This window comes from Otolemur garnettii, unplaced genomic scaffold (assembly GCF_000181295.1).
Source record: "Otolemur garnettii isolate 467f Iridium unplaced genomic scaffold, OtoGar3 scaffold00048, whole genome shotgun sequence".
In the NCBI taxonomy this organism is placed as follows: Eukaryota; Metazoa; Chordata; class Mammalia; order Primates; family Galagidae; genus Otolemur; species Otolemur garnettii.
The window spans coordinates 5,989,735-6,010,683 of NW_003852443.1; positions in this window are offsets into that span (position 1 = coordinate 5,989,735).

Sequence of the window (20,949 nt, forward strand, 5' to 3'; positions counted from 1 at the left end):
ATAGACAATGTATCCACTTTTAGGCAGATTTCAGCCTATATCAACCAAAAACAAAATATGTGGCACAGAGAGCCCCAGGCACGGAACAAATAAATGCTCTTCAAAACGCATTATAATGCTACATTCATAAATAGAGATTGATGAACCCAAACATGTGTGATCTGTAGAAAAGTAGTCTTTTATTTCGATGACAAGTTCAATGGAAAAAATCATTATGTACACACAACTCACATTGTGTTTATAAGAAAAAGGTATATCAAGAAAGTAACATGCACATACTGTTAATTATATAGCAAATATTGAGTAGATTATTGGGGAAACAAATGAATTTTGTCTTGTTTCCTTAGTATAGAGTATGATAATATTTCTAGGGTCAGATTCCATTGAGGTATCACGTGTATCTAACAACACCTGTTTTGGTGTATAAATTTTGGGTTATGCATTTTTTACAAATAACAGCTTTATAGAACAAGACATAAAGTGTTATTTTAACTTCTGTTTTCTTGAAAAGTTTTAAAAATTGTCATAATTTCTTGTTTAAATATATGCTAGAATTTTCAAATGAGGAGGATATCACAGTCTTGAGTCTTCTCAAGAACCTTTGGAAACTTCTCAGAACCTTTGGAAGGTTCTGAACTAGAAATTTAATTTCTTTAATGGATTAAAGACTATTCAGAATATTTGTTGCTTCTTCAGTGTCATTTGGTGGTTTGTGTCTCTCAAGAAATTTGTCAAATTTAAGGGGATAAAATTGATAACTACGTATTTTCCCTTTCCTATCTCTAGCTTCTCTAGTGATACTCCTTCCTCCATGCCAAATATTGGTCCCTTGTGTCTTCTTTTTTCATCCTGATCATTCTGGCTTGAGTTTTATACTTTTTATTGATCTATTAAAAACAGTTTTTGTCTTCATATTATTGTATATTTTTATTTTTTATTAAGCTTATTTCTGCTTTTATTGTATAATCGCTTCCTATTTCTATTACGACTAACATACTCCTGAAGTTTAAGGTAGCAAGTAGATTATAGATTTAAGACCCTTCTTTTCTAAAATAAGCATTTGATATATAAATTTATCTCTAAGTACAACTTCAGTAATACCCATGAAGTTTTAAACAATATATTTTCATTTTCATTCAATGTAAAATATTTCCCTTGTGACTTCCTCTTTTGCCTCATGGGTTATTCAGAAGTATGTAGTCTAATGTATGGATATTAGGGTATTTTCCAATTATTTTCCCATCATTGATTTCTTCTGTGATGGTCTGTTAAGGAGAACATGTTATATGATTTAAAGTCTTTTAAATTTGTTAACATTTGCTTTGGGTATCAGAATATTGTTGATATTGATGAATGTTCCATGAGTACTTGTAAAAAATGTATAGTTTACTATGATTGGATAGAGTGTTCTATAGATGTTAATTAGATGGCATTGATTGATAGTGATTTTCAAATCTTCTATATCCTTACTAGTTTTTTGTCTGCTCATTCTATTCATTATTGAGACAAGAGAATGAAGTCTCCAAAATTAATTGTGGGTTTGTGTATTTCTCCATTTAGTTTTACCAACTTTTGCTTCATGTAATTTTAAGATTTGTTGTTAAATACATAAACATATAGGAATGTTGTGCCTTCGTGTTTAATTTTACCCTTCACCATTATGCAGTGCTCCTCTTTTATTCTGGTAGCATTCCTTGATCTGGTACCAGCAGCCTCCTGGAGATTCTCAGGCCTTTGGCCTCAGACTGTGGGCTGCACTACTGACTTCCCTGGTTCTGAGGGTTTCAGACTTAGACTGAGCCCTGCTACTGGCTTCCCTGGGAGCCACACTCCTGGCTTCACTGGTTCTCCAGATTTCAGAGGGACTATCCTGAGATTTTGACTTTGAAACTGTGTGAGCTGATTCTCCTCAATGAGTTTTCTTTCATATTTATCCTATTGGTTCTGTCCCTAGAGTAATTGTAATACAAGTGCATTTAAACATTTTTGTAAATTAGAAATATGTATATAGTTCAATTAAAATGTACATATTGCTATTTGTTCTGCACTTGTTCCATATGTTCTTTGTTCTTTTTAATCTCTTTTGGGGGATCTAATTATGACCAATTTACATGATTTTCTTTTATTTCAATGATTCACTTTTTATGTGTATCTTTTTAAAAAACGTAGCAGTCACCCCACAGTTTTCAATGCATGTCTTAGATCAATAGCAGTGTACTTTCAAACTGTATCATACTGATCCATCTGGAGTGCAGTTCTTAAAACAGCATACTGACACCTCTTCTCTCCCATCTTTTATGCTATTGATTGAGGTAGTCTTTTTCATATTTACATATGATATAAACATTCATTGCGACTAATTTTACTTAGACATTCAACTATTTTTTGGAGTAATCAAAAGTAATAAAAATATTTTTAATTTTACCTTTATTAGAATAACTTATAGAGTTCTTCAATGCATGCATGTGAAAACATCAACTTTTAAAAATATGTCATTTTTCTATTTTATAAATAAATTCATTTTAGAGGATTTTAATAAAATAATTCATCAGAATGGTTTCTGTCATTTTTGAACAACTGAGTCTTTTCATAGTTCTAACAATCATAATTGAAAGGGGAGCTAAATCTTTGTACCATTTGTAATGGTGTTTTCTACTGGTACTCACATAATCCTATTCTTTTTAAGTACTTTGTATCACAAGTTAGTAGTCTATCAACTACATAACCCACTCACTGGCCCACAGGAAATCATTGGGTAGAATCTAGAACAGGGTAACAGCCCACTCCTTTTTTTCATATCAAATTTGCCTATAATTGATTTTATAGTACAATGTCCGAGTCAAGCATTTACAACAGGGATTGTATGCCCTGCAAAGTACAAACATATACTGTGTGGACCTTTATAGAAAACGTTTACTAACCCTGGCCTAGAAATTGTAAGATATACAAATCATAAGAGTTGTAGGCTCTTAAGGCTAGAAAGATGGAAGGAGAGGAGAGGAGGTCTAATGTGACAATTAGGAGATACGTAGCTGAGAGGACAACACAGAATAAGTCTACTTTACATTATTCTTAGATTTTTTTTTCCCAAATGAAATTTTCCACATTCACTCAGGTATTTTCTTATGTTATGTTACTCATCACCTCTACCTCCTGGTCATTCATTCATGTCACTCTTAAAATGTGGCTTCAAATTTAAAAGTCCCAGACATATACTTCATTAAATTATACAGAATAGTTTAAAAACCTTTCCAACATTTTCTTTATATATCTACTTCTTTAAAATGCAGAAGCTTCGGTACAGCCTGATCAAAATTTCCTGGTTGGAAATAATGTCATGGATTTTTCGCTATATATACAGGAGTGGATAGAAGCAAGCAAGCAGCATTCTCATTCTGGCCTGAAACTTCTCAGGTCAATTTATTTCAGACAACCAGAAGGAATAGCTTGCCTGTGAATTTCCTTTTAACAAATCAACATCCAACAAAAACATCAATAAATTTAGGTTACAAATAATAGTGTCCCTTAGCAGGCAGAAGTTAACACTATTTTTAAAAACTGGACTGGAAATATCTACTGTAATCCTATTTTTCTTCCATCATTTAAAAAGAATTCAGGGTTCTAGCCAAGGTAGTTTTTCAAGCATAACTTGTATTTACATTCCTCTTAGTTCCACCCTTTGAGCAATAGCATGTGAATAAAAACTGCTTCAAATAACAGCTTCTGTGAGCTGCAGCCTTATTTATTCCTTGATAACTTAGATATATGTATGTGTGTATAAATATGTATGTATGGATATATCTTATATACATACAGACTTTAAGTTATAGATGGTATTAAAATCATGATTTAATTCTTTGCATATAGAATATGTTGCTTAAATTGAAAAATTTAAGGATGATCTTGTAACTTATACTCCGTTTGTATTTTACATATTAGTTTGTATTTACCCACTCCATAACCAAATTCAGACTCTCTTGAAATCCCTTCATTCTTCTATAAGTATACCAACTCCTGTCTTTCACATAAACCACCACCTCAGGGTGGGACAATGGATATAACTATGAGAATTTTAACTTCATTTCTATCTCTAGGTTTCACACAGGAGCCTAATATTATAAAATTTCTTCTCATAGATCTGTCTTCCTCTCCCCCTAACTCAGAAGGAGATACTAAAATTAGTTTGAGGTTTCAAAAGCCAAACATAGAAACCTAGAGAAGTCAATTTGCAAAATTAAAAACAGGAACATTGAAGGCCAGAGTCAAAGGACCTATTGGAAGAAAACCACCAATCCTAAATTCACACAAAAACAGTTACGATATTAATTTTTATAATTGTCTAATATAAGAATAGGTTTGATGCTTCCATTATTTTGTTACCATATGTGGTAAGGAGAAAATGTCCCTCTGCCACCATCAAAGTTATCCATGTCCTAATTCCTGGAACCTGTGATTATGTTACCTTACATGGCAGCGAGAATTTTGTACTGTGATTAAGTTAAAGATTTCAAAATGAGGAGATTATCTTGTAATAGACATGAGCCCAGTCCTAGCATAAGGGTCTTGAAGAAAGAGGGAAGCAGAAGAAAAGAGTGAGAGGGAGATGTGATTATGGGGAAATGATCAGAGAAATGAACACTGCCAGCTTTGAAGATGGGAGACAGAAACCATGAGCTAAGGGACGTTGACAGACTCTGAAAGCTAGAAAAGGCAAGGAAGTGGATTCTTCCCTAAGGCCCCCTAAATGGAACACAGCCCTGCTGACACCCCAATATTAGCCCAATGAGACTGTGTCAAACTTCTGACCTATAAAATTGTAAGGTAATACCTTTTACACACATACTGTTTTAAGCTACTAACTTCATGTTAATTTGTTACTTAATAAAAAATTAATGCATCAAATAATCAAAATTATTTATGTTTCACTGGTTTTGGTGTTCATTGATAATATTCTTAATACTACTATTTCTCTGTTTCTATATTTTTTCTTTGATTAAAATCTTAGTCTCAAGGACTAATTATTGGAGAGATTTTTATTTCGGGAGAAGCACATATTTCAGATTTTCTCGATTCTTCCATATATAAGAAAAATTTTCAACTACCATATTCATAAATAGCAAATTCTGGACAGTCTTCAATTCTAAGGTCATAGACTTATTTCTTACACTCTCTGGATTTTGGGTCATAATCTTTAAGTCTTTTCTCTCTTTTTCTCTGTGCTAGTCTACATAGATTTTTCTTTCCTTATCATTTTCTTTGTTAGAAGTCTTTGTTTTCTTTATAACTTTTTTATATGCATGCAGATTTCTGTATTTCTCTTTGTTATGTGTAGTTCTTTACCCCAAGGACACAAATATATCTTCAGGCAATTTCGTATTATTTATTTTTGTTTTGTCCCTTGGTGTTAGGGATAATTGGGTATAAAGTCTCTTGAACTTTCTGTTTCTGCAAACCAAAAATGCAGTTCTTTACTCCTTGAATTTTTATTATTTGTATGTTACATCTCCCCAGATCTGTTCTCCATGTCCCTTTTCTCCTATTTTACTTTTTTTCCTAAAGTTTGAAAAAATTCTCAAGCCTATTTTTTATGTTACTAATTTAATTTTCTTTAATCCATTATACACTCCCTTCACTATAGTTTTTAATTTAGCAATCATTTTATTCTTTTAAAACCTACATTCAGGGCCCTAGCTCAACCAGCTAGGGCGCCAGCCACGTACACCTAAGGTGGCAGGTTCGAATTCCCAGCCCGGACCCGCCAAACAACAATGACGGCTGCAACCAAAAAATAGCCGGGCGTTGTGGTGGGCGCCTGTGGTCCCAGCTACTTGGGAGGCTGAGGCAGGAGACTCGCTTGAGCCCAGGAGTTGGAGGTTGCTGGGAGCTGTAATGCCACGACACTCTACCCAGGGGGACAGCTTGAGGCTCTGTCTCAAAAAAAAACAAAAAAACCTACATTCAGGCCTTTCATATTTTGGATTATTCTCGTTTCTTATGTACCTGTTCTGATATTATAAACACATAGTCTTCCAAAGAACACGCGTTAGAGATTTTCTCATTCTCCTGTTTGCCCTGATTTCTCAGATCAGATGCCATCTCATGATTCAGTAATATTTCCTGGTTTTCTCACCCTAAATTAAAATCTTTATCTCTGCCTTTCTCTAGAAATAAGCTCAGGCAATTTGGAAATTCTCTATAAACTCAGATTCCTCATTTATAAAATATTTCCAGTAAAAGCACCTACTTTGTAAGAATTACATTATGATTAACTGAAATCATACATGAAAGAGCTTAGCCCAGTATCATGCACATGGTAATGGCCCAGTGGGTGATAATTGCCATTATAATCACTGCTGCCATCATCCTCTTCCTCCTCTCCATCAATATAGAGAGGAAGGCCTATTACTATCTGAGTAGGAGTTGAGGTTGATTTTATGACTGTACTTGGATTCTTACTCTAATATGATAGATCTAGAGCAAAGGAAGGAAAAGAAACATATAGAGTTACTATGATGTTTCTTAGCCATTTCAGAATTTCAGTCCTTTGGGAACTGTCTGGTTGGCCCTGAGCCTGAGACAGCTGCAGAAGAAAGATTTATTTCTGGTTAAGAGTGTCTTTACCTTCTTTGATATGGCATCCGGAAATTTGCTGAGGTGTTTTTACTTCATCATCCTTCAGTGGCTCCTGTGCTTGGCCTTGCCCACTTCTCACTGGAAGGCGACCACAGTCATGCACCCAGCTCTTTGCATAATCCACATCAAGAGCGTGTCCATGGGAGGTGAGGGACTGAGCCCCACCAAGTGTCCCCAGAAAACCTGGACAGAGTCACATGGGTGCTTGCTTGCAGCCTTTGCTCCTTGAAGTTAGGGGTAATTGGGTGATAGCAACATGGGGATCCTCAGGAGGTGGGTGAATGTAGAGTCTCCTGAACTTTTTGTCCCTACAAACCATGACTTCTCAGGTGGGGATTCACAAGTTGATTTTTTCTTCCATAGATATATTCCTATATGCCCTTTCTTTGTGGAAATTTCTTGTTGTTTGGGGGTCTGAATCTCCTTTTCCTAATTTCCACTGAATGCATTTTTCTACCATCTTTATATTCTATTTTCCATTTCACTGGTCAACGGCGGGGGGGGAGGTTGGACATAAATGCTCATATTAATGTTATAGAAAACAACTATTCTTCTTCAAATAAGTCTTCTTTCTCAAGCTCATTTTATGTTTAATTAGGGGTTTATTGTCTTAAAATTATAATATTCTAAGTTTCTATTAATGCTTTCACATAATGACAAAGCTATAAATGTGAACTTTTTCATATTTTTTAGAAAAACTCTCAAAATCTTACTTCTACTGCTTTAGAGTCTATTTAAGGTCCAGTCATGTCTAAAAATACATTGCTCTGTTAACCTAAAATTGTCTAGCATTACTCCATTATAACAGCAATGAAATCTAAGCCAGGTTTTTACACCTATTGAATTTTTTGTATTTTCAACGACAGCCCAATCCCCTTGTAAAGCTGTTAAACTCCTTAAATAGGCAGTTATATGTAGTGGAAATGGAGCCCCTTGATAATATGAAGCAATCTAAAGGCATAAAAAATACTTTCAAGGGGAATCTCCTTCTGATTGAGGTAAAACAGATGTTGAATATGTTTTCTAGTTTAAAAGCACAACTTTTCCCCACCTAGCTAGGAATAAAATAATCAGACTTTTAAAATTTTCCCTTTTAAGTCACTGGAAATAATTGCTTAGTGATGTGGAACTTTTATTTTAGATCGTACAATCAATTTTTAACATCTCTTAGTTCTCTTTTAATGAATTTCCACTTAAAGCTAAAAGACTCTGAAATGAGCTTTACTGCCAATTTCTTGTTAAAATCAATTATGCTTAGACTATCCATAACAACATTTAAAACCATTTACAACTGCAAATACAAAAGCAGGAGAAACGTATGGACAAACTAGGGTGCATCCTATTTGTGGCTCTAACAATAGTTGTGAAAGTCTGTAACATTCACTTTAAAAAGTTAGGAGAAGTTATATTTTGAGTTCTCCTGACAAGATAGGGTTTATGTATAGAAACAAAGTAGGCATTCACCCAAGGGCTGGGATTTAAGGCTTTCTGGGAGAGATTCTCTTACCCAACGCTATAAAAATATCTCTTCTCCTGACCTGCTGATGAATACCTAAATTCCAGCATCACCTATTTGTTCTGTGAGCAGATCTTTCCTTCCTTCCTCTATTTCTTCCTTTCTTACATGTGTATTCCTGTATGTGAATGTAACCAGGAAGAGCAAATATCACTTAGCAACACATTAAAAATACTGAATAAGCGCATTAAATTGGATTGTTTTGTTTTGTGTTCCTTTCTTAAAATACTCTATGAAGAGTTGAGGTGGCCACCAAAATTTACTAAGCATAAAAGTCATCTTAGATGCTTGCTACAATGCAGATATATAGATCCTACACTCCTGAGAATTTGATGCAAGTAATCCTTGGTCCATATTTTCTGAAACTGCTCTGCAACATCTTAGAATGAACTTGCTTTATTACAGTCTTTGGAGAAATTTTGAGGATTCCTCAACGGAAACAAGAAGGAAGAGTTTAGCTTAAACCATTGCTTTTTCTTCCAAACCTCATTATTCAGAGATTTGGCTATGGAGTGAATGTTCAAGCAGCTTCCTTTTGCTTCTCCAATTAAATACCAAGCACACAGCTTTAGTACGCTGGCCTTCTTCATTCCATACTCTCATAGCCAAATAATCAGCAAGCTCTCCCATTCCCCTCAATCAGTGATTCTGTAGTCTTTTCTCTTCCTCCATGGCATTGCCATTGGTCTTGTTTATAGTATTAGCATTTCTACTAGACTATTGCAATACGTAATTTACTTGTGGTCTTACTGTACCCTCAAATCCTCTCCCAAACTGCTGATGAATGAGATCTCAGCAAATAAGATATGATTAACTCACTTTATTGTTTTTGTTCTTTCTAAGACAGTGGTCCTCAACCTTCTTAATGCTGAAAACCTTTAATACAGTTCCTGTGGGTCGTGACCCACAGGTTGAGAACCACTGTCCTAAGAAGTTTCACAAATTTCAGAAAAAAATTAATATCCCAGCCATTTGTGATGTAACATCTGCCTATTACTCCAAGTTCATGTGCTCACTGATTCAATGACAGGGAATAGGGGATTTCTCCTAAAATAAGAACTAGGTTCCAGGATTATGAAGAACTAAAATAGAACAATGCTCCCCACACAAAGTACCATTCAGATCCAATAGCTGTAGATGTACAAGTTGTGGCCCTGAGTGTTGTGGGAGGTTCTGGCTTGTGACAGGATTAGTGTCTTCTCTCTGGAGTTCACCGGTCTATTTAGAGAATGGATCATGGAGATTCTTGTGAAACTGCCCGGCAAGGGAGAAACAGAACAACAGGAAAGAAGAGCAGGAAGGAGAGCAGGAAGGAGAGTAGGAAATTGAAGTCAGAGAGGAAAGACAGAAATGCAGTCTCATGATTCATTCAGGCTGTTATAAGAAAACATGCCATAGACTAAGTGGCTTACAAACAACAGAAATTTATTTCTACAGTTCTGGAGATTAGGTAATTCAAGATCTAGGGACTGGCGAATTTGATGTCTAATAAGGGCTCATAATGACTTTTCACTGTCTTCTCACATGAAAAAAGGCAAAGAAATTCTCTGGAAACCCTTTTAGAAAGATGCCAGTCCCACTTACAAGGACTCTGTCTTTATAACTTAGTCACTTCCCTAAGGTCCCGTCTCAGCATGCCATCACGTACATATGAATTTTAGGGGCAAACAAACATTAGTTAACAGGATTGTGAAAGAGAAAAATGCCCCAAAATGGAATAGAAAGGGAAATGTATTGCATGAAGAAAGGAGGATGTCAGATGATGTCATGTAAAGACAAATGGTAAAACAAAACAAAACAAACTACCAAGAAATGGGATATATCTTTGTTTTCATAGCTATCGTATTATTATAATTCTTAGTTTGGAGAACTAAGTTAGGGGATAGGATGTAGGCACTTGATAATGCTTGCTAGTAATGGGAGAATTCATAAATATTAGTTCTGTAAACATTTTACCTCATTAAACACTAATAATCCTTTAATGGCATCACAGCAGAGGCAAAAAGTAAGGATTTTTGAGAAAGTTAAAAAAAAAAGTGGTACTATTAGCTTTTGTAAGCTTCCACCTTCCTTTAAGCTTTTAGAATATGTGGCTCTACAAATGACCTGCTGTTTTTATAGCAATGACCATAAGTAGCTCTATGCATTCAAGTAGTAAACATTTGTAAGTCAGTAGCTTTCCTTACCTTTTTCTTTCTCCCTTGCCGACTACAATTTGTTTTCTTTGTGAGCAACACTTTATTGCTAACATTTTTCTATCTTAAAACACACATTTTCTTAAACATCTAATAACTAACTCAACAATTTAAACTCATCTACTTTTTTTTCCTTACTCTGGAATAGAAGTAATGGGAATAGAGCACAAAAAGGGGAATGGCGCCAATCCAAGTGAAACGAACTGTAATTATCTGTAGAAAAAATGGACCACAATTATTTACTCAGTCCTTCTAATTTTTTTTAGAGTTTTAAGATACCTATCATTCAAGGCTGATCATTCAGGTCATAATAGACAAACTATATATTCCTCTAAATTGCAATTAGTGAGACAGAGGCAAATATATTAATATGGGTCATAGAATGCTGTATTAGATAGGGTTCTACGAGAGAAGCTGGTAGAGGCAGAGTTTTAAAACAGATTGCAAGGAACTAGGTGTGGCTAGGCAGTGGTGGAAGGCCAATGGGTGGCGAGCTGTTGGGTGAGAACTGCTACAGTAATTCACAGGTGGATTTCTTCTTTCTTAGGGAAACCTCAGTTTTGCTTTTAAGGCTGTTCAGCTAAATTGAATGAAGCCAACTCAGATTACTGGGAATATTCTTCTATACTTAAAGTCAACTGATTATAGACATGAATCACTTCTATGGAAAGAACCTTCATAGCAATAACTATGAAGGTGTTTGAGTAAAAAACCAGCCAAATATTGACACATAAAAATTAACCTCTACAGATATTTGGGAACATAAAAAGCTTTAACAGAGCTGGTTAACAAGTCAGGAAGATGTACAGTAAGGTCTCAGCAGAGTGGCAAGGGCGATTCCAGAGCCAGGGAAGATTCTATGGATACCCAATGTAATTTTGGGAAAGGCAGATCTACCTCGGATAGGGCTTTATGAAAGAGACAGAGAGAGAGCTGACTTTGAGAACATCTGAGGCATCCCTGGGGAGGCATTGCCACAGCAGCACTCGCAGCACATACAACTGACAGCCTTCTCACTGTCTCAAGCCCCTTGGCTAGGCATCATCTCTTTTCACCTCAACACGCCCATGGGCTACTAATTAACGTTTCCTCATAGCTAAGGAAACTGAAGTTCAGAGAGGTCAAGCCTTGTCCACTAGACAAACATTTGTTGAACATCTATGATGTGGAAGACACATTGCCTAGCCTTACAGCATACTTCTATACAGGGGACTATCTCCCTTATGTTATACATGAGCATACTGAGGGCAGGAGAGTTGAAGTTGCATACTCTGTATTTAGTATCTAGTAAGGGGTGAATTCAAACACAGGTTTTCCCACTCAAACCCATATTTGTTCCATTGCTTAGTAGAGTACCAGTAAACACTACTCAGAAGCCTTCTAACAGAAAAGAGGTAGAATTAATACCAAGTGACGATAAGAAGATAAGGAAGAAATATTTTGTGTGTGTGACTAGCTAGACAAATGAGAAGGTGGGTTTCTGTGCAGGTTTCACAATTCATAAAACGTTACTATAAATAAGCAGAGAACTGAGAAGTGTATTGTGTGTTCCCAAGGAGAGTTTGGATAAGGTAGATAAAGCATGCACATTTGTATCTGTGTTAACGTTTGCATAATATATAGGATATAATAATTACATATAATTAGATAATATAATGTAATATAAATAAAATTATGTATTATGCCCATACATAATTATTCATGAGTTATTATTGCTCAAGTAAATAAGGTATACACAATACTATTGCTTTAGTACAGGGAATTTATGTAGCTGTAATATGATAGAGGACTACTAATAACAATAATAAGAGAGCCAGGGTTTGCTAACTACAGGGACACAGTACACAGGTTTTTCATGCTTGGTCATGACATGTACCTTGAGAATTCTTATTAACAATGAAGTGCTAAAGTATGTGAGTAATTTTCATAAATCAGAGCACATGCAAAGTTATATTTATAATATCAACCTTTCTGAGTCTGATTAGTCTGAATTTAGTTAGGAAAATGGAACCTCTGAAACTCCTCCAGGAAGAAAGAATTTAACATAGACATTAGAGTTTGTGTAAATGTGGCAGGAGCTGGATATTCTGCAGGAACCAAATTGTAGAAACAATCTCTGGTGATTTCAGTTCAAAGCACTGGAATGGCTGGGCAAGTTGAGCTTGGAGTGAAATCTGAGATTCTGTCATGTCTGGCCACTCTTGGTCTGCACAGTGGGAAGTGCTGGAGAGGCCTCCAACACGGCTGCATCTGGCTGCCCCCCAAGAATAATGGCTTTCCCTTTACTTCGCCTTCCACATCTTCCCTGAGTGCCTCTTTTTGGCAAATCTAGCTTGAAACCAGATAGGCAAGGGGTTCTGGGAACCAAGGCCCCAGCCTCAGAAAGGAGGTGCTGAGTCAATCACTCACTTGTGTTATGGCACATGTTCTTAAGGGGGAGAGAAAGTGTGAAGTTAAAACTAAGACACCAAGATTGCAAATGCAAGTGTGTCACCCATATGAATGTGTCCTTATAATAGAAGGGGAAAAAAAAAAGAGTTTGAGACATCTGTGATAAAATGTATGCCTGAGTGGCCAATGACTACTGAAGAGGATGTAAAGCCATTTGAAATACAGCACGGTAATCCCCAGGATTAGGGTCAGATACCTCTTTTAGGTTTTATTTTTTCATTCTGGGTACACAGCAAGGAAAGGAAGGAGCTTGAGTTTATCTGTACCTCTTCCTCCTCCAACAGTAGGTGTCAACCTCTGGGGAAAGTAAGAAGCAGCAATTGAATCAGTTTGTGTAGTAGGGGCCCAGGCTGCTATCTAGGGAGCTCCACCTATATTATTTCTTCTGCTACACTGATTGCTGAATAGGCAAGTTTGCCTTTCCACCGTGAGTCTGATGTGACATTGAAAACCTGGGCAATTAACTCATTTATTAAAGTAGTGGCATAGAATAAATCATTAAAAAATAGCACTATAAATTCAGAGGATGGTCTCTAACACAGATGAAAAATTAAGACCTTTAAAAATGAGGCAGTATTTACTTTTTAAGTGAAGCGGCATGTGCATCATTAGTTAATGTTTAACGAAGGCCAACAGTGTGAAGTTAGGTTATATATCACCCTCCACAAATGGTGTGTGTGTGTGTGTGTGTGTGTGTGTGTATGTGTATAAGTATGTATAAGACACACACACACATATATAAGCTTGGAATTCTATAATGATGGCATTAATGGCAGATGAGGGAACAGATAATATCCCAGAAAAGGCAGATGCACAACATTAATCATAACTGGTTTATATACTTCATTCTCACCAACTGAAGTTTCATATTTTTTGATATATTAACATTTATATTACACTTCACTGCTTATGTGGAACTTATTGAAAATTATGACTGCTTGGAAAAGAGTTAAGCTCTATCGTACAGTTGTAAGTGGACAATGAAATGGAACTTCTTCTCTAATACGTGAAATACTCTATTTCTATTGGGTTTTATGAGTTGCTGGTGTTGGGTGATCTATTTTAAAGAGGGACAGTAGCTACATTAGATGAAATATTTGTCATAAGAAGATGTTGAATAAGATTTCTGAAAAATAAAGGAAACTAACAAACTATTTGCCAAAAGATGTGCTAGGCATTTACACAGGTGATCTGCCTGTAAAGCATATTTATTCCACCTTGGAAACACCATATTAAATATAATCATCGGTTTGTTACCATAAAGAGAGATACAATATTGGAAGAACAAAATTAAAAATGATGGCAGAAATGCATCAAAAATCTGTCCTTATGCCACATTCCACAGGAAGATTAGTTTTGTGGGTTAAAAAAAAATAGACAGTAATACAGTCACAGTTCATTAGTTCTGATGCCTCAAAAGTTCTTAGAAATCAAGCTAATTTGCAATAAGGATGGTGAAATTTCTATAATTTAAGATACAGATGAGATAAACATTCTCAAGCTCAGGTGCTTGTAAATTTTTTATAGTTCAGCAGTTTCCCCGTGTACTAATTGATTCACAGCACAGTTCTATTACTTCCACAGCTGGGGCTAGATATAATCAAGAAGAACTACTGTGGCACCCAGAAATAAACAAAAGTTAATGGAACTTTTGCTGAGAGTATTTTTAGTGTTTGGCTAAGGGTTCAATTTCACACTTGATAACTTTCTAGTCTGTCCTCTTTTTTGCTGGTTTGTACCACTCACACTTCAAGGAGGATGGAAAAAACGGAGTCAAGCTAACAGGAGCGATGTCTTTCAGGCAAGAAATACAGCTGCCAGAGAAGGCGGATGAGGACTTTATACAAGTGTAAAGCCGGCAGGGTATCTGGGGACGTCACATTTCATTGCTCTTTTCTGTTTACTACCAGATATAAAAACAGTCATTTGCCACTTGGGGAATGTTTCATGAATTGAATGTTATAATTCCATAATCAGATACTGTGGCTTCAAGGGACTCAATGAACTTTTCAGGATGTTAATTTTTTTCTTCAAACTGTGTTCCTAAAATAGATTCTAGTAGTCCTTCTATATGTAAACTTTGTTTATGTTGTTCCTATCTGTCCTTTCTGGCCTAAACGAAGAACATTAATCCTGTCTTCTCTCTAACTCTGTTTCTCTCTTTCTCTGTCTCTGTATATGTGTGTGCAAAACAGGCATTTCTGTCTCTATCCTTTCATAACTTCTCCAGATGAGTTCTTTATTTTGGTTCATTTTTCAATTATCTGGAACATGATATACAACCATTTTAAGGAAGCATTTCTGAGTTGTGTAGTTTATAAACAATTTAGATTTAAAGTATCTTTTTGTTGTTTTGACTCACAAACTTAATCTCATGAATGACAACTTGACCATGTATAAAAGTTATGGAATCATACATTTTTCCTTCCAAATAACTACATGCTGCTCTACTTATATTAGCATCTAATATACCAAGGTCATTATACCTTCCCCCTTTATAGATGACGTATTTCTTTTTTACAGATACTTAGAAGTTCCTTTCTTTTCTTTTTTTTAGAGACAGAGACTTACTTTGTCACCCTCAGTAGAGTGCTGTCATGTCACAGCTCACAGCAACCTCCAGTTCTTGGACTTAGGTGATTCTCTTGCCTCAGCCTCCTGAGTAGCTGGGACTACAGGCACCCTCCACAAAGCCTGGCTATTTTTTTGTTGCAATTTGGCTGGGGTTGGGTTTGAACCCGCCACCCTTGTTATATGGAGCCGACGCCCTACTCACCGATCCATAGACACCACCCCCATAAGCTCCTTTCTTTAGTAAAATATTTTCGAAAAAGTCATCAAGTTATACCTTAATGTAGACTTTTTTTCTTGTAAAGAGGAATGTAATAAGAAATGCTATGACACTCAAGACAGATGAAATGAATCAAACATCAATATGCAACCAAAAGTAAGTTTAATGGTTTTGTTACCACCTCATTCAGCCTTGGAGGCTGCAAGAGAAGACTCAAATTGAGTAGTAAGTAAGTCAGTAGTAAGAGTGCACACAACTCATACATTCTGAATACGACATATGACAACTGACCGCCCATTAACTTGCCTAGTTCACAAATTTTGGCCATTTTCTGCTCAGATTTTGCTTACTATTTTCTTCTCTATAATTATCTCATGACTAACCCCGGGCTCCAAAACCCTGTGAATATCTTTTCTTAACCGTTTACACTTGAGACTTTGTGAAGGTGGTGCTCTCCCTTTCTCAGCAAATTATGACATTCGGTCTTCTATGATCAATAGATATTCCCTGGCGGTCTTTGGATGGGGCTTCAACAGAAATTATTTTTGGGATAGAGTTTTCCTTTTATGTCAGAAGACCCAAGATTTCCTGAATTTCACAAAATTTCTCTTCCGTGAACACTTGTTAATGTTTTCTATTTTTATAATTTTCCTTTCTCTTCATCAGGCACACCACTTAGACCTCTGACCTGAGTCTCCATTATTATTTTCCTAACTGACATTTTCTGACCACTTGCTCTTGTTTCTTTCTCTGTTTTTTTTTTTTTCACCATTTGTGATATTTCATTATTTATTTCTTTATGTTTGCTTTTTTTGCAGTATTAAGTACTTTTTTCTAAGGCAATGAATTTGAAATATTTTTCAATGCCTTGTGGAAAGTTCTTTTCCAATGTGAATTTTGACTGTCTTTTGCTTATCATAATCTTTTTGCTTTGTGGATATAGAATTTTTCCATAGATAACACACTGAGTTTTTTTCTCTCTTAGTTGTTTTTTTAGTTTCAGTCCTACTGAGTTTCCCATTTGCGTCAAAAGAGTACGTATAAGTAGAAACTGTTTTTGTCACGTCTTTATCTGAAATTCTATAAAATTTTCCCTTAAAATTGAGGTTAAAAGTTTGGAAACTGAATTTCTATATTGTCTGCTAGGATTCTGGATGATTGCGAAGAGCACTGTGGAAGCTGTGGACATGAATCTCATTAGATTGAAACTTCGTCCCTGTGTTCTTCCCTATAAGTCACTTTAAACCCCTAGTTCTTCTAAACTAGCAGTGTTCTATTCTATGATGAGAATGGGGGTGCCCCAGGGGTTTGGGCCTGTTTTTATGCTTTGGGTCCTGCAGGGTAAGTTAACGAGATGCCAACAGAAAATTATAAATGCATAGAACATTTCTGTGGCTAGTCAATATATTGTTGGTCTTCTATACTTTACAAAGCTGGCTTTAGAATATTACTTCATATCTGTTTTCTTCTCACAAGCTTTATTTTTAGCATGTACTTAGATCAGTGGTTCTCAATCTTCCTAATGCTGCAACCCTTTAATACTGTTGCTCATGTTGTAGTGACCCCCAATCATAAAATTATATTCATTGCTACCTCATAACTGTAATTTTGCTACTGTTATGAATCCAAATGTAAATATCTGATATGCAGGATGGTCTTAGGCGACCCCTGTGAAAGGGTTGTTCGACCCCCAAAGGGGTCGTGACCCACAGGTTGAGAACCACTGACTTAGATATTGAAAGCTGAGCCAATAAAAAATGTCACTTGCTGTGCCATTTCAACAGAATTCCTGGCTGCTGTTCTTACGTGGCAGTAGCAGAACATACAGCACATGTAGTGTTTTCTATTTCCAATTCCATTGCTTCAGGTTGAAGATCTTAATAGATTATTCAGAAATAATCTCCTTTTCCTTTTGTACTGTACTATTCTCTAGGTAGGAGAATCTGTGGCCCAATTACAAGCATCCTTCTAAACTGCTTTTAACATTGTCTATGTCCAGCAGGTATTTTGGAGAGTCTGGGGCAGCCGTTCTCAACCTGTGGGTCACAACCCCTTTGGGGGGGGTCGAACAACCCTTTCACAGGGATCACCTAAATACATCCTGCATATCAGATATTTACATTGTGATTTATAACAGCAGCAAAATTATAGTTATGAAGTAGCAACAAAAGTAATTTGATGGTTGGGGGTCACCACAACATGAGGAACTATATTAAAGGGTTGCGGCATTAGGAAGGTTGAGAACCACTGGTCTAGGGTTTGAAGTTGGAACGCTTCACCTATCTCAATGGAAATGAGGTTTTAGTCTTTGTGAAGACCGTCTCAAAGGTCTTGTTGACCACTTTAACTACAAAATTCTACAGTCAAAAATCTTTTTATTTATCACGTAACACCTGAAAAAACTACCTTAAACCATCAATGCTCAAATATCCTCCTTTCACTGCCTTTTGTAGAGCCAAGTATAAAAATATCTGAGGAGAAAGGGAATACATGTCTTAGTGGATACCACAGAATTTATAATAAGATTTCCAGAAAATCAGAAAGGCCTGGAAAGTGCTTGATCACCTAGATAGTAGCATCTCTGAAAGTTAACCACCCAAGGAATCAGAACAAACTGGTCAAAATATGGAGGCGGTCAACATAAAGACCTTCTGTATGATAGTGCATGTGGTGCCTGTCCAGTCTATGAAAATTAGGTCAACTTACAGAGGTGGTCAATGTAGGGAGATAGTCAACTAAGGAGATTCTATGGTATATACCCCATAATCTTAAAAATTTAATCTTAAAAATAAGAAGTAGGTGTGTGCGTATGTATGTACATAAAATTATTCATTCAGGAAACACATTCCTTCAGAGTCTATGTAATGTTCTTCGCTCTTAGGAACCAAAGACATTCTTAAACAATGCTCTAAAGAGCAAAGTTCTTAGCAGAACTGGTCAATAAGGTCCAGGTATAAGTTTTTGCAACTCTTTCATGTAAGTGCTTTGCTCTTTTTTCAGTATAAAGGGGTTCATTCTTATTTTCTATCACTGGTTACTTTCAATAGCCACATGTGGCAAATTTAATTAGCCTACTACTGTGATTGCATAATGCTGCCACATGTACTGTTGTTAAAGCTGATTCTTGCACAGCTCTACAAACTTTGCACATTTTGCAGTGGTCCTCTTGCTGACTCAGATCTTGCAAGGATCATCATAGTGTGTTCTGGGATAACAGAAATTATTAGTTGCTTTAGGTTATACTCATATGCTCAGTCATTTTTTCCCCCTAAATACCACATCATGCAATATTGGCTGAGTCTTGAAGGATGTACTAGAACAAACCCTTGTTATTAACTTCAAGATCTTTTTTTTTTTTTTTTTGGTAGTGACAGAGTCTCACTTTATCACCCTCAGTAGAGTGCCGTGGCATCACACAAATCACAGCAACCTCCAACTCCTGGGTTTAGGCAATTCTCTTGCCTCAGCTTCCTGAGTAGCTAGGACTACAGGCGCCTGCCACAATGCCCAGCTAGGATCATTTTACTTCAGTGGCTTCATTGCCATTCCCTATCACTCGATCTGCATGGAGGCCTCCTTAGTCTATCTCAACATGTCTTCCAACAGCTATTGTTTCCTCTAGAAATTCTATCTGTACTCTCTTTACTCCCTGCTGAACCTTGCTATACTTTGCATATGGGTTTTAGGAAGTGTCAACCTTTATAAAATCATAAACATTGGAAACCACATTCTTCCATGACATGCACGTAATCAGAGGGCACTGCACATGTGATGCCTGAGTGGTATGTTCAGGCAACAGTAGGTAGGTCCATGTTACTAAGCCAGAATGATGGATATTGTATGGGCTAAGGGTGGGGATCAGTGATGGGAGATAAGGTCTGAGAGGTTACAAGTGGCTGAGTGAGGGGCTTCTACTGGCCCATATGATAACTCTGAGAGACTTAGAAAAGAGTGCATGTTAGTCACACACAAAGACACAGATTCCAGCCTCTTTTAACTGCTTCAGTCTGGTGCTTGCATATACAGTGCAGAGCCTATCAACCGTATAGAACAGCCTGGGACTTGAATATCATCATAAGAACACTGGGTATTGGCATTATTCTGAGTCAAATGAGAAGTCATAGGAAGCCGTTCAGTAAATCAGTGAAATGGCCTTACTTACTTAACTTACCTTATTGAAGGATCATTTGACCAGTTCCGTTAATGATCAGGAATAATACAGAAACATGAGAACAGTTGGGAGAATAGTGCACAATTTGGTGCACTTACATGAGAGTGTTAGTGGTGAAAGCAAAGAGAAAATTCAGGAAAAGGAAATTTTTTTTTTTTGAAAAGGCAATATTTTGATGGTGATCCAGAGCTGTGATAGAAAGAAAGAGCCAAGTATGATTAAAAGAACATGTAGAACAACACTTTCAGGCATCATAGAAGCAAACAATAAGTAAAATTTTGGAATATAGTTTTAGTTCATTATATTTTAAACTCTCCATTTGCTAGATGAGAATATTTCCCGAAGTAGTACCCTGGGTTGGTGTGAAAAACCACATGAAATATGTTATGGCAAAATATTTTAAGATGATAAAATATAATACCGTGCTCATTATTATTCAAAAGCTAAGGAAAGTTATAATTTTACATTTCATAGTTTTTAGACAGAGGTCACAGAGAAGGAATGTCAATAATCTCTAAAGAAAGGTCAGTCCTAGTGACTACATGGAGGTGTATTTTATTCTATGTAAATTAAAGAAAAACATATGGGAAAAAAAATCTATAACTTTTATTGGAAAATAACTCCAAAATGTATCTAAATTCAACAACCTAGAATTAGCCTAGAATTTGCACATTTGAAGGAAACCAATCAATTTCACTGAAGTTAAGATTGTTTTTTTCGATGAATACCTTTTCCAAACTTTTTGTGTTTAGGATGTTGATAACGTGGAGAGCTTTAGTAATGTGATGTTTTCTATAATCTGTATTTAATAGTCAAAATTATAGAAGATAAATTACTTCATTTCTAAAGGTCTAATATATCATTCATGTCTGCTTATTAATAAAATTACTAACAATAATAATTAGTATTTATTTAGTGCTAATTGTGTAACCATAAATATACAAAGCTATTTGATTACATGATCAATGATTAAATAACTCTGGGGCATTGCTAAGCCCATTTTACAGGTGAGGATGCTGAGAGGCTCATCAACTGTCCCCTGCGTGGAGGCCAGTTGACAGGTGCAAAGACATCTGCTTTGTAGGGTGGTGTGCAAGGTTGATAGACGGGATAGGCCCAGGTCAGAGACACTGAGAAAAGCCAATAAATGATAGAGCTGAAACTTTTTATCTTACTTTGGATTTCATCCAAA